This window comes from Macaca nemestrina, chromosome 7 (assembly GCF_043159975.1).
Source record: "Macaca nemestrina isolate mMacNem1 chromosome 7, mMacNem.hap1, whole genome shotgun sequence".
NCBI classification, from domain to species: domain Eukaryota; kingdom Metazoa; phylum Chordata; class Mammalia; order Primates; family Cercopithecidae; genus Macaca; species Macaca nemestrina.
In genome coordinates this window covers 42,945,584-42,960,642 of record NC_092131.1, presented here as the reverse complement: position 1 = coordinate 42,960,642, position 15,059 = coordinate 42,945,584, and the positions used below count along the sequence as shown (strand labels likewise).

The 15,059-nt window shown below is 46.7% G+C and overlaps 1 long non-coding RNA gene across 2 annotated transcripts in view; it reads left to right on the top strand.

Moving 5' to 3' along the window:
* The first annotated feature begins 310 nt into the window (after positions 1 to 310).
* LOC105473708 (uncharacterized) overlaps positions 311 to 15,059 on the top strand; it is a 58,753-nt gene continuing 44,004 nt past the window's right edge. For both annotated transcript variants that reach the window (XR_011625808.1, XR_011625807.1), the window contains exons 1-3: positions 311 to 1,291; positions 1,812 to 1,862; positions 8,867 to 8,966. This is a non-coding gene — a long non-coding RNA (uncharacterized lncRNA). The remainder of the gene's footprint in view (positions 1,292 to 1,811; positions 1,863 to 8,866; positions 8,967 to 15,059) is intronic.

The following is a 15,059-nucleotide window of genomic DNA, read 5'->3' as shown; positions in this document are numbered from 1 at the left end:
GAGACTTGTAGTTTTTGTCCCTTTGACAGACGGCCCGGGTAACTCCAGAAAAACTACAAATCCCGGAAGAAACCGCATCCAGGCGTCGCCAGCCAGGCTGGTAGACGGAGCCCAGGGCGCCTGCGCGTCCCGGAAAGGGGGCGGGGAGAGCCGCGGCGCGGCGCCTCCTGGGAGTCGTAGTCCGCAGACCGCGAGTTGTCAGGAGATTTTCCTCCAGAGGCGGCAGAGGAGGCTGCTGGGAAGACAGGACACGTGGAGGGAGCTGGAGCTCCTGGAGCCGGGCACCGTCGGCGCGCTGAACGCCGGGCCCAGGGGACTGGGTGGAGTCTCTGGGGGAGTAGCCGGCTGTCTAAATAATGCTGCCTCTTTTTGGTGTGACTGGTTATACTTTGTCTTCTTGATGCGAAGTGGTTCTGTTTTGCGCCTAGGGGCGTAACCCGCCCTGGAGGGAATCCGGCTGCGGCGGAACAGGGGGTGCGGCTCGGGATGCCGGCGCGAACCCTCGGGAGCTGGTGGGGAGGTATCAGTGGCAGGTGTTTCGTGGTGTTACCGGACAGGCAGGATGACCGACCTCGCCGGGCGACCGCTCCCAGCCGCGAGAATCCTGTATTCATTTATCCGGGAGTGACCATCCTCGCTACTCAGCCACTCGCGTGAGGTTCCAGCATTCACAGAACGCGAACCCTCAACCACTGTGGACGTGAAAGTAAAAGCCCTTTAGAGTTTGTTGTAGCCCAGGCAGTTTAGGCAGTATCCCAGCTCAGAGTACCATAATTAAGATCGCAAAAAGGATCAATATGGGAAACTTGTGCAGTTCCCTGTCCAGTTAAAATCATATTTATATACTGTGGCATGAAGTGTAATCACATCCATTCCACCAATATTTTTTGAACACCTAACATGTGCCACAAGGGGATGCCATAACGGATAAGACCAAAACCATCCCTGCCTTAGGCCAAAACCATCCCTGCTTTTATGCATGCAGCTCACAGCTGTGCAAGCAAACGTGTCTGCCCTGCCGCCATTTTAAGAGTATGCAACAAGTCCCATGGGAAGGAAAAAAACATAAGAAAGGCACTTTCCACCTTGAGACAAAGTACCCATACTACTCCTTTACATCTGGTCTCCAAAATGAATGACATCTTGAGCTTTTCCCATGAGTTACTGATTCCCGGATGAAAACCGTATTATCCCTGACTTTTGAATGTGGAAATTTGGGGATATGTCACACACAATTCTTGTGACATGCATTCTTCAACGTGAGAGTGTCATCCATGCTGAAAAGACAAATGTAAATGTGGTAATTTTTCCTTTACATTTTTTTCCTTTAATATCTGTTGTCTTTCCCTCCCTCCCTCCCTCCCTTCCTCCCTTCCTCCCTTCCTTCCTTTCCTTCTCTCCTTCTCTCCTTCTCTCCTTCTTTCTCTTTCTTTCTGACGGAGTCTTGCTTTGTTGCCCAGGCTAGAGTGCAGGGGCGCGACCTTGGCTCACTGCGACCTCTGCCTCCCGGGTTCAAGCGATTCTCCTGCATCAGCCTCCCGAGTAGCTGGGATTACAGGCGCCCGCCACCGCGCCCGGCTAATTTTTGTTTTTTAGTAGAGACAGGGTTTCACCATATTGGCCAGGCTGGTCTCAAAACTTAGGACCTCGTGATCCACTGGCCTCGGCCTCTCAAAGTGCTGGGATTATAGGCGTGAGCCACCACGCACGGTCTAATATCTGTTGTATTTCTTATTCCGTGATCTAGTCCTACTGAAGTCTGCACATCTTTGCAAGTGAACTTACCTTTTCTACATGCTTTTGTCTCATAGGGTTACTTTCCTGCTGCGTTGGGGAGACAGATATAAGCCGACCATTCTGTGGTAAGAGCTGTTGGGCTATTGGGGAGACAGATGTCCACTCTTGAGTGAGTTAATTAACTGGATTCTAGAAGTTAAAGCTAATTGATGATTACAACAAACAGTTGTTGGGTGCCTGCTATGAACAGAGCACTCTAGGGCAACCCCGGCTACAAGTTAAAATCATCCTAGGGGCTTTAAAAAGTCCCATCCCCCCAGGCCACACCCCAAACCAGTTAAGCCAGAACCTCTGGAGGTGAGATCCAGACTGAAGGATTTTTTTTTTTTTCCCCAGACTGAAGGTTATTTTTTAAAGCCCTTCTGGTAATTCCAGTGTGCACCCAAGACTGGGAACCACAGCTATAGACGATGCCAGAATAAATAAGATAGTCTCCCACTGAATTGTATGCTTTTAAAGCGTGAATTTTATAGTATGTCAATAATTATGTTTCAATAAAACTGTTATAAAAGAAAAATAAGATAATCTTTACCCACGTGGAATTTAAAACCTGACAGGAGTAAATTATCAACTCAAATAATTGTGATGAAGACAAATTAGGTAAGTGTCAAATTGTTTGTACAGACAGCAAATGCTGTAAGAGCTCAGAGGAGGGAGAAGGAGTGCCAGGTATGAGGGAGGTGTTGGTGATCAAGGAAGTCTTCTTAGGTTGACACTTTCATTAGGGTAAGGGCTGGGTCTGCGAAGACCAGGTAACATTTTGCTTATCGTGAATAAGGTGGACTGAGGTGAGGAAGTTTTCCTGGTAGAGAGACTGGAGATTTTAACACATCTCCTTTTAGTAATCAATAGAATATGAAGACCTGTCAACCTGGTTAACAAATTTGACCTAATAAACATAAGACTGCACCCAACAGTTGTAGAATATGTTGTCTTCAAGCATTCATGGAACATTTACAAAAATTGACCATGTACTTAGCTATAAGGCAAATCTCAACAAGTTTTTTATTTTTTTGAGACGAAGTTTTGCTCTCGTTGCCCAGGCTGGAGTGCAATGGTGTGATCTCGGCTGACCACAACCTCCGTCTCCCGGGTTCAAGCGATTCTCCTGCCTTAGCCTTCCAAGTAGCTGGGATTACAGGCATGAGCCACCACGCCCTGCTAAAGTTGTATTTTTTGTAGAGATAGAGTGTCTCCATGTTGGTCAGGCTGGTCTCAAACTCCCAACCTCAGGTGATCTGCCTGCCTCAGCCTCCCAAAGTGCTGGGATTATAGGCGTGAGCCACCCCGCCCGGCCAAATCTCAACAAGTTTTAAAGGACTGTAATAGTAGTGTATTCTTGGACCTAGTGCAATTAAAGTAGAAAAATAACAAAAAGTTAACTAGAAAAGTCTCATACATTTAGGATTTAAGAAACTTTTAGGCTAGGCACAGTGGCTCACTCCTATAATCCTAGCACTTTGGGATGCCAGGGTGGGAGAATCACATGGGGAAATCCCTTCTCTACTAAAAATACAAAAATTAGCTGAGTGTGGTGACACATGCCTTTAATCCCAGCTACTCAGGAGGCTGAGGCAGGAAAATCACTTGAACCTGGGAGGTGGAGGTTGCAGTGAACCTGGGCAATAGAGTGAGACTCAGACTCAAAAAAAAAAAAAAAAAAAAAAAAAAAGGTTAACTTTAAAATGACCCAAATATAGAGATTTTCATGAGTGAGGCACATACACACAGCAAAGAATGAGGCAGCTGAGAAGTTCCTTAGTGTTCCTTTTCAGTGTTTCTGTGATGTGCATCTAGGACCCCAAGAACTCATTTTCATCCACACTTGAGTATCTTTGGTAAAGCCCCAGGTGAGCTTATCAGGGCTGAACTGCAAACATATCACAAAGAAGCTGGTAAGAAATTCAGAGCCTCAGGCCCCACCCAGACCTACTAAATCAGATCTACATGATAACATTATGCCCAGGTAATTCATATGCACATTGGAGTCTGAGAGCTGTGATGAAGAGGGAGTGGAGTAGTGGTGGTGTGAGCGGGTGGATTCCTTCCGTTATCTCTTTAGCTCTTTTACAGTTTAGCTCCCACACTACCACTTGACTAAAATCACTCTTTTCCAGGCCACTAGCTACTACTTTATTGCCAAATCTAAAGCCTTCATCTTATTTGACCTAATGTTGGCCATCTACACTGTTGGCCACTGCTCTCTTGAAGACCAAGAATTGCTGTGCTTTTCTCCTTCCCACCATCACTGTTTGTGTTCCAGGGACTTTGTGGTTGGCACTTGCCTCTCTGTCTTCCACCCTTTGCCTGCTAGGATCCTCTACCTCCTGAGGCTTTGGTGACCAGCTCTGATGGTGACCCCAAGACCACACCTCTCTTTTTAGTTCTAGATTGTTATATGCAATTTACTTCTGGACACATCTACTTGAATTATTCCACAGGAAATTCAAAACACAAGCTTATGGATGAGGGAGAGAAAGCAAGGTTTTCTTTTTTTCCTTTCTTTTTTTTATTTCCTGTGACACAGCCCTCAGGAGATCCTGAGAACATTTGTGCCAAAAGCAGGTTTTGATACAGCATTTAGAGTATGACTCATTCATGTAAAATCGAGTATATCTGTAGGAGCATATATGTGTAGAGAAATATGTAGAATAGTATTAATCAAAAACTTTAATAGCTGGTTGGGCATAGTAGCTCACGCCTATAATCCCAGCACTTTGGAGGCTGAGGTGGGAAGATTGCTTGAGACTAGGACTTAGAAATCAGCCTGGGCAACATAACGAGACCTTCATCTCCACACACACACGCACACACACACACACACACAAAGAGAAAACATTTTAATAATGTTTGTTTCCGAGAGGTGGGATTTTCAATGATTTTTTTTTAACTGAGTAGCATCATTCTCACCCAAATAGTAGGGCTATTAAAAGACAACTGCTATCTCAGTAAGCCCACTATCTTTCCTGAGCAGCAAACTTCTCAAGCCATAACCCTTAGGAAGACAGTCCTAATCATTTCCCATGTCAGTTGTGCTTGCTTTCTCTTTATTTGGGGGAAGGGGTGTGACTGCCAAGGTTCCCCAAAGGAACCAGCTGACACTCTCAAATTAGGATCATTTGAGTTTTTAATAAAGAGGTTGTTTGCAAATACGTGGGCAGGCTCTAAAGAAACTGCAAGGGATTGCACAGTACCACTGGGAGTCTGTTCTCACCCCGAGGTCTACAGGGGAGAGGGGACAGAGTGGTGACCAGAACTGGGGGGTTGGAGACTGTGTGTATAGAGAGAGCCCGAGAACAAGAACTTAGACCCATGGCCCAGAGTGGTTGGATCCAGAAGGCCAAATGGAAGATCTCTAAGCACAGTGAGGGACCCTTTCCTCCTCTTCTCACATTTTTAGAGAAGGCTGAGAACTTCCAACCCCCTCTATAGGAAAGGGAAAATATGGGAGGAATACTTCTGGCCTCTCTGCCCTCTCCTTCATTTCCCATTGGTGGGTGAGTGACTAAATCATCAACTTGGTGAGTTGCAAGGAGAAACTGGTCCCATGTGGCTCAGCCCTCTCTCCCTGAGCTGTAGAGAGCTGTCCTTGGGGAGGAGGCTTATGTTTGCCTAGTTTTGCTATGACTGTGTGGGTACAGTTAATTCAAGAAATATTAAGGAGGCTGGGCGCAGTGGTATACACCTGTAGTCCCAGCTACTTGGCTGAGGCAAGAGGATAGTTTGAGCCTAGGAGTTCAAGGCCAGCCTGGGCAACATAGTGAGACCCTGCCTCAAAACAAAAACAAAGACGGCCAGGAGTGGTGGCTCACACCTGTAATCCCAGCACTTTGGGAGGCCGAGTCAGGTGGATCACCTGAGGTCAGGAGTTGGAGACTGCCTAACCAACATGGAGAAACCCTGTCTCTACTAAAAATACAAAAATTAGCCAGGCATAGTGGCGCATGTCTGTAGTCCCAGCTACTTGGGAGGCTGAGGCAGGAGAATGATGTGAACCTGGGAGGCAGAGTTTGCAGTGAGCCGACATTGTGCCACTGTACTGCAGCCTGGGCAACAGAGCGAGACTCCATGTCAAAAAATAAATTAATTAATTAAAATAAAATAAATAATAAAGAAAGAAATGTCAGAGAAGCTACACAGGCTGAACCTTGTTCTCCAATTAAGCCTTATCAATAATGAAGCTACCACTTTTATCTCCATCTGTCTGATTGTGTCTCTGTCTGAACTGGTTCCAAATTCAGGGTAGGAGGCCTGGATGCTATCTATTGGCCCTCTTCAACCTCAACATCCCTCCCTCACCTACCAATCCCTCATCTAGTCACTCAGGAAGCCTGCTATGTCCCAGGCCTTTCACACCCCTCGTTTCCACTGCAGGTCCCGCCTCATTCAGGCCTCCACCATCTCTCATGGGCCACAGCTCCCTGGTGAGTCTCCATGCCACCTGCCATCCTTCACCAGCAGCCAGAGTGATCTGTGCAGAATGAAGTATCTTCACCAAGTCGATAAAATGTTTCACTCCCTCCCAGTGGCCTGGGGATAAGCCTAGCCTCCTTAGTCTGGCACTTAAGGCTCTCCATGATTTGGCCCCGGTGCCAGCCTCTTCTTTCAGTTCCTGCTCTCTCATCTTCCACACTCCAGTCATGCAGAATTTCTTGCCTTTCCCCAAAAGGACCATGTCTTCTTTTGCTTCCAGGAATTTCCACATGCTGCGCTCTCTGCCTTGAGTGTTATCTCCCCCAAACTCCTCCCACTTATCTCCATCTTCTTCTCATCTTTGGGGCTTATCCATCACCTCTTCCTGGAAGTCCTCCTGGATTCTCCAAGGCTGGATTAGGTGCCCATCTATTGTTCCCATTGCACCTGGTGTGTTCCTTCTCATAGGACTCTTTTTGTTTTGTGACTTCCTGTTTGTATGTCTCTCTCCTGCAGTAGATTGACTGTAAGCTCCTCAAAGATAGCTCCCTCTGCATCCTGGGGTGTGTGTATTCAGGTACACAATGCTCTGCACTCAGTGGTTTCACTCTCATCTCACTGTCACATTTGCTGACTCTTCTACCTGATTGCTTGCTGGAGATATTTGGGGTTCAGTTCTTTCCTCTAGATGTTCATGTCCACTGTCATGTATATGTTGATGGTCTTCTAGCTCAGATCTTCCTTGAAGCCCTCCATTCATTCATAGCACTTGGTATCTCCTGTTAGGTGTCAACTAAGCACCTCACACCTCAGACTTACCTCTTCAAAACAACTTTTTTTTTTTTTTTTTTTTTAAAGAGACAAGTCTTACCCATATGGCTCAGTCTGGTCTCTACTCCCAAAGTGCTGGAATTACAGGCGTGGGCCACTGCACCTGGCCCTCAAACAGCTCTTGAGTCCTCCCACCCCTCCCCAACCTGGTTTTCTACCTTTTTCCCAAGATGGTGCCACCATCCTGTCAGTTACCAAAACCAGAAACCTGGGAGTTAGATTCTGCTTTTCTCTCTCTGCAGGGTGCCTGAATTCTCACCATGAGCAGGTCCTGTTGGCTTTCCCTCCAGAACAGAGCTCACTCTCTTTATTCATTTTCTTCCTTTTCTACCGTCTCATATTAGTCAAGGAGCCCAGCGTGTCGTAGGCATTTAGTAAAAAGTTTTTGAATTAATAAAAAGTTGGCTTCCTACTTCTGTACTTTCTCCTGTTTTAATCTGTTCTCCACTCAAACAGCCAGCATGATTGTTTACAAAGGTAAATCAGATCATGTTGCTCTGTGCTTAACTTTCAGTGACCTTGACATCACCTTTTTACCAGCCTGTGAGATCCTGTGTGATCTGGCCCCTGCCTACCTCTCTGCCCTCAGCTGTCACCGCCCCTACCTCATCACTACCCCCCAGGTCTCACCTGGCCTCCCTTCACCTCCTTCCAGTCAGGGTCGTTGTGCTTGCAGTTCCCCCTGGCTGGATGCTTGTCACCCCGGCTTTGGAGTGGTCTGCTCACTTTTAGCTGCTCCGAGAGGCCTTCTTACCTTGTCAGGTAGGCTGCATTTATTTCCATAGTTTTGTTTTGTTTTTTGTTTCTTTTTTTTTGAGATAGAGTCTTGCTGTGTCACCAGGCCAGGCTGGAGTGCACTGGTGCGATCTTGGCTCACTGCAACCTCCAGCTCCCGGGTTCAAGCAATTCCCCTGCCTCGGCCTCCCGAGTAACTGAGACTACAGGCACGTGCCACCACACCTGGCTAATTTTTTATATTTTTAGTCGAGATGGGGGTTTCACCATGTTGGCCAGGATGGTCTCGATCTCCTGACCTCGTGATCCGCCCGCCTCAGCCTCCCAAAGTGCTGGGATTACAGGCATGAGTCACCCAGCTGACATCGATTATTATTTGGTGTGTGTTTATTTATTGGCTACTGCCCTATTAGACCACAATGAGCTTTATGAGGCCAGAGACCTTGTCCGTTTTGTTTCTAGTCATATCCCTGGCACCTAGCATGGTACCTGGCACATGGTAGGCACACAATATTCTATAGTCTAAATGTTTGTGTTTCTCCAAAGTTCGTATGTTGAAATCCTATTCCCCCAAGCAATGATACAATGGTATTACAAGGTGGGGCCTTTTGGGAGATAATTAGGTCAGGAGGGCAGAGTCCTCATAGATGGGATAAATGCCCTTATGAAGGAGGCACAAGGAGCCAGGGCCGGTGGCTCATGTCTGTAATCCCAGCACTTTGGGAGGCCAATGTGGGAAGATTGCTTGAGCCCAGGAGTTTGAGACCAGCCTGGGTGACAGAGCAAGACCCTGTCTGTATAAAAAAAGTAAAATAAAAAAGAATAATAAAAGAGGCACATCTGCCCTTTCCACTATGTGAGGATGCAGTGAGAAGGTGGTGTCCATGAGGACTGGGTTGTCACCAGATACTGAATCTGTTGGTGCCTTGATCTTAGACTTCTCAGCCTCCAGAGCTGTAAGAAATAAATGTTTGTTGTTTATATGCCACCTAGTTTATGGTATTTTGTCATATAGCCTCCTGAATGTTCTAAGACCATAAATACTGGGGGACTGAACCTCACAAATGTTTAATTTCATCATATTTTACAGACTGCATAAATGTTAATTCACACCTAGAAGTGCCTGGAAACAAATCACGAAGATTGTTTCACATTTGCCAGGGAGCTAAGAAGAGCTTCCCTACCTGGAGGTAAGAGCAACCCATCCGGCCGGGCGCGGTGGCTCAAGCCTGTAATCCCAGCACTTTGGGAGGCCGAGGCGGGCGGATCACAAGGTCAGGAGATCGAGACCACAGTGAAACCCCGTCTCTACTAAAAATACAAAAAATTAGCCGGGCGCGGTGGCGGGCGCCTGTAGTCCCAGCTACTCAGGAGGCTGAGGCAGGAGAATGGCGGGAACCCGGGAGGCGGAGCTTGCAGTGAGCCGAGATCGCGCCACTGCACTCCAGCCTGGGCAACAGCGTGAGACTCCGTCTCAAAAAAAAAAAAAAAAAAAAAGAGCAACCCATCCCAGGGTTGATGGATAACAAAGAAGCTGTTGGTTCAGGTCCTGTTCCACACAGTGTGCTTGGCAGGGCAGTCCCTGCTATTAATGCCTAGCTTTGAATTATTCTCCAAATGTGTTTAGACAATCCTGAGGACTTCGGGGTCATGGTGGAGAGGAGATTAATGTCAAGGGCTGATCTGTGCTTAGTCTGTACCTTACTTGAAGTCCTTGAATTAATTTGACTCCTTTGTCAGAAAACCAAAGGCATTTGTTCATAGTTTTTGTAAGAAAGAGCCAGCAGAGGATATTTTGTTAACACCAGGGTTAGTTGCCTAATATGCATTGTAAGTTTGTTGATGGAAGTTGATTGATTGATCGCTTTGGCTACTGTTAATAATATACAACAGATTTTATATGATACAGGAGAAATTTTAATATAATGGAATAATATTGCACCCATTATAGTATGTCCCATCCTATAGTCAAAGCCCAACTTACAAAGCAAACAAACAAAAAATCACAGATCTTTAATGAAGATGTTTGAGGTTGAATGGAACTATAACTTTTTTTTTTTTTGAGATGGAATTTCACTCTTCTTGCCCAGGCCGGAGTAAAATGGCGCGATCTCAGCTCACTGCAACCTCGGCCTCCCGGGTTCAAGCGATTCTCTTGCCTCAGTCTCCCAAGTAGTTGGGACTACAGGCGTGTACCACTACGCCCAGCTAATTTTTTGTATTTTTAGTAGAGACAGGGTTTCACCATGTTGGCCAGGCTGGTCTTGAAACTCCTCACCTCAGGTGATCCGCCCGCCTCAGCCTCCCAAAGTGCTGGGATTAAAGGTGTGAGCTACTGTGCCCAGCCTGGAACAATAACTTCTGTTTAAAATATAATTCGATCAGGGTCTCCATTCTGATGCTCTCCAAATGGCAAAATGTAGTTCAAGAGACAGTTTAGAAGTGTTAACAGAAAAAATTATTCAATAACACTTGTTAAAGCATGGTAAGGAAGACTTTATTCAGGACCACCAAGTGTAGGGACCACTGCAACGGGGTCTTGCAGAGGGGTAAAGAGATTGGGCTCAATGGGAGTTTGTAGCCAAGGAGCACTATAGGGATCAGTGGGTAGAAAATTACCAAGAGGAAACATCAGGGGTAAGGGTGATTCTGGCCAAACATTCCTAATAGGATTCTTGCTGAAGATAGGCCAGGGTGATTAAACATTGCCTGGGGGATAATGGAGGATGAGGAACCTGATCAGATACTGAAGATGATATCAAGGATAGGACCTTCTTGATAAATGGACTTAGGGTTCTTTGCTAAAACCAGATTTTACAAGGAAGTGCACAGATGGGCCTAACAGACAATTCAGAAGCCTGAAAAAGGTATGGTCAAGCAAAGAATCTTATCAAAGCAAGAATATTTTGCTTACAAACTCCAAGTTCCTTTTATTTTGGAGGAACATGCCTGGGGCAGTTGGTTCCTCCAAACAGGTATTCCTTGTCTCCTCCCTGTGACAAAACTTGGGACTTTGAAAGGAGGTGGCTCTCTGAAGCTTTGCAAAATTCAGACACCCATTGCCAAACCTTTTTTTTTTTTTCTTTGAGACAGGATCTCACTCTCCCACCTCCTGGGCTCAAGCGATCCTTTCACCTCAGCTTCTTGAGTGGCTGGGACTACAGGCATGCGCCACCACGTCCAGCTAATTTTTAAATTTTTTATAGAGATGGGGTTTTGCTATGTTGCCCACACTGGTCTCTTGAACTTCTGGGCTTAAGGAATCCACCCACTTCAGCCTTCCAAAGTGCTGGGATTACAGGTGTGAGCCACACTGCACCCAGCCCAAACTCTTAGTTAACAAATTAATTTATCAATTATTGGTGTTATTTAGACTGACGACTTAAAACATTGGATATTCATGGGAAAGAGAGGATGGGAGAGAGAAGTGACTGCAGGGGCTAAAGTCTTGGAGGTTTCACCAAATCAGAATGGAAATAGCTGCAGGCAAGGGTCCAGGGTCCCAAAGCCACTGGAGTCCACTCCCCTCCACCAGCCTTACCCTCCCCCAGCACAAAGCAGAGAATCTGCCCTAGGTGATAGAAATATGGGGATAAAATGAGAGCAGATATGTGGTAGGACTTTGCTTTAGTTTTCTTTTAATTGGGGCATAATTTACATAAAGTAAAATTTAGGGTGCAGCTCTGCCAGTTTTGACAAACAAATACAGTTATGCAAACTAGCACAATGAGGATACAGAACAGTTCCGTCAACCCCTAAAATCCAGGTATGTTGGAATCCAGACAATAAACCCTTATAACATGTCCCCTATGCCAGCCTACTGGCCTTTAGCTACTGATAGTTGCTAGTTACTAACACTCTTCAGATTGCACCTCCTGCTTTTCCTTGCACACAAGAACTGGGCCAAGAACACTGGGCAGAACTAAGGCTTTCTGCTAGGCAGCCCTGAGCCCTTCTGCTGCTGCTCTCTCACGGGGCTTCTCTTCTAGGCGCAGTCCTGGGCTCTTGGCCTTACTAGCTTCCTCAGAACCATGCCATAAATTACATATCTTCAGAGATATTCTGGGAAGAAAGCCTCTTGTCAATCTAACTATATGTGAGAAAGTGGGGTGGAATGACCATCCCTTCCCAGTTTGAGAAGGACTGAAAGTCTTGTGCCAAGATACAGACTCCCTCTTCACTTTTTGCATTGATGTGGGTCCATTCTCACCTTCACACGGAGGCATAATTTTAGGGAGATAATGTTGAGTGCTTCAGAAAACCTTGGAACCTTAACATCCACAGACGTTGCTTGTCACTGACAGGGACCCTGGAGATCACATAGTCTCATCCCTTGTATCCGCTAAAATAGATCACTGCTGCAGTCCTGACTCCACTGCTCATGGGCTATGTGACCTTGGACAAGATGATTAACTCTCTGTGCCTATGTTTCTCTGTGCATAAGTGATACTTACTGTGGGGACTAAAGGAACTCCATCATGGATGCTAATCTGCCATATTGACTTCTGATTAACCCTAGTTCTGGGAATGCCTCTAAGATTTTTCCTTTCATGTACTAACTATAAATCCTTTCCTTGGATGGGTGTGGTGGCTCACACCTGTAATCCCAGCACTTTGGGAGGCCGAGGTGAGCAGATCACCTGAAGTTGGGAGTTCGAGACCAGCCTGGCCAACATGGTGAAACCCTGTCTCTACTGAAAATACAAAAATTAGCTGGGTGTGGTGGCATGTGCCTGTAATCCCGCTACTTGGGAGGCAGGGAGAATTGCTCGAACCCAGGAGGCGGAGGTTGCAGTGAGCTGAGATTGCGCCATTGCACTCTAGCCTGGGTGATAGAGCGAGACTCCATCTCCAAAAAACAAAACAAAAAAACAAAAAGCCCGTCCTTAGGCATAAACACATACTTACCATAAATCCTGCCCCAGCCAGGCATGGTGGCTCACACCTGTAATCCCAGCACTTTGGGAGGCAGAGACAGGCAGATCACAAGGTCAGGAGTTCGAGACCAGCCTGGCCAATATGGTGAAACCTCATCTCTACTAAAAATACAAAATTAGCAGGGCGTGGTGGTGGGCGCCTGTAGTCCCAGCTACTCAGGAAACTGAGGCAGAAGACTCACTTGAAACCGGAAGGTGGAGGTTGCAGTGAGCCGAGATCATGCCATTGCACTCTAGCCTGGGTGACAGAGAGAGATTCGGTCTCAAAAAAAAAAAAAAAGAAAAGAAAAAGAAAAAAGCCAGGTGCGGTGGCTCACGCCTGTAATCCCAGCACTTTGGGAGGCCAAGGCAGGTGGATCACGAGGTCAGGAGATCAAGACCATCCTGGCTAACACAGTGAAACCCCGTCTCCACTAAAAATACAAAAAATTAGCTGGGCGTGGTGGCGGGCGCCTGTAGTCCCAGGTACTCGGGAGGCTGAGGCAGGAGAATTGCTTGAACCTGGGAGGTGGAGGTTGCAGTGAGCCGAGATCGTGCCACTGCACTCTAGCCTGGGTGACAGAGCAAGACTCTGTCTCAAAAAAAAAAAAAAAAAAAAAAAAATTCTGTCCATTCTCGCATTGCTGTAAAGAACTACCTGAGACAGGGTAATTTACAAAGAAAAGAGGTTTGATTGACTCATGGTTCTGCAGGCTGTACCTGAAGCGTGGCTGGGGAGGCCTCAAGGAAACTTACAATCACCGTGGAAGGCAAAGGGGAAGCAAGCATGTCTTACATGGCGGTAGAAGGAGGAACAGACAGAAAGGGGAGGTGCTACACATTTTTAAACAACCAGATCTCGTGAGAACTCACTATCACCAGAACAGCAAGGGAGAAGTCTGTCTTCATGATCCTCATGATCCAATCACCTCCCACCAGGCCCCTCTTCCAGCATTGGGGATTACAATTTGACATGAGAGGCCACGACACAAATCCAAACCATATCATGCCCTGAAGCAAATTCTCTATGGTAGATAAGCCCTGGATCTGGGGGATAACCTTGAGGGGATCCACCATCCCGAGACTTGGCTTCTGTTCATACGTTTCTACTAAATGTTTCTTTCTGAGAAACTGGATTTGTTAGGCTCTTTCTATGGCCTTTCAGCTTCCTCAGTCTTTGAGGGTAGGTTTGCAGAGACCTGCTGATTGCAGAACATTTACACATGGGGTGTTTTAAGGATTGGATGAATGATGATGAGAGCACAGTGCCAGGCAAATAGTGAGTACTCAATAAACAATAGCTTAACATTAATACAACACAGAGATTTATCTATTTTTGTTTTTGTTTTTGAGTCTTACTCTGCTGCCTAGGCTTGAATGCAGCAGCGTGATCTCAGCTCACTGCAACTTCTGCCTACCAGGCTCAAGAGATCCTCCCATCTCAGCCTCCCATGTAGCTGGGACTAGAGGCATGCACCAGCACACCAAGCTAATTTTTGTATTTTTCGTAGAGATAGGGTTTTGCCATGTTGCCCAGGCTGGTCTCAAACTCCTCGATTCAAGCCATCCACCTGCCTCAGCCTCCCAAAGTGCTGGCATTATAGGCATGAGCCACTGCACCTTTCTTAACCCAGAGATGTTAAGTGACTTATTTCTTCTTTTCTTTTTGTAACTGAGTCTCGCTTTGTTGCCAAGGCTGGAGTGCAGTGGCGCAATCTCGGCTCACTGCAACCTCCAACTCCCAGGTTCAAGCAATTCTCCTGCCTCAGCCTCCTAGGTAGCTGGGATTACAGGCATGTGCCACCAGGCGTGGCTAATTTTTTGTATGTTTAGTAGAGACAGGGTTTCACCATGTCGGTCAGGCTGCTCTCCAACTTCTGACCTCAAGTGATCCAGTTGCCTCAGCCTCCCAAAGTGCTGGGATTACAGGCATGACCCACAGCACCCACATTTTATTTTACTTTTTTTTTTTTTTTTTTTTTTTTGAGACGGAGTCTCACTCTGTCCCCCTTGCTGGAGTGCAGTGGCCGGATCTCAGCTCACTGCAAGCTCCGCCTCCCGGGTTCAGGCCATTCTCCTGCCTCAGCCTCCCGAGTAGCTGGGACTACAGGCGCCCGCCACCTCGCCCGGCTAGTTTTTTTGTATTTTTTAGTAGAGACGGGGTTTCACTGTGTTAGCCAGGATGGTCTCGATCTCCTGACCTCGTGATTCACCCGTCTCGGCCTCCCAAAGTGCTGGGATTACAGGCTTGAGCCACCGCGCCCGGCCTATTTTACTTTTATTTTTAGAGATGGGGGTTCTCACTATGTTGCCCAGGCTGGTATCGAATTAGGCTGGGCTCTAGTGATCCTCCCAAAGTGCCGGGAT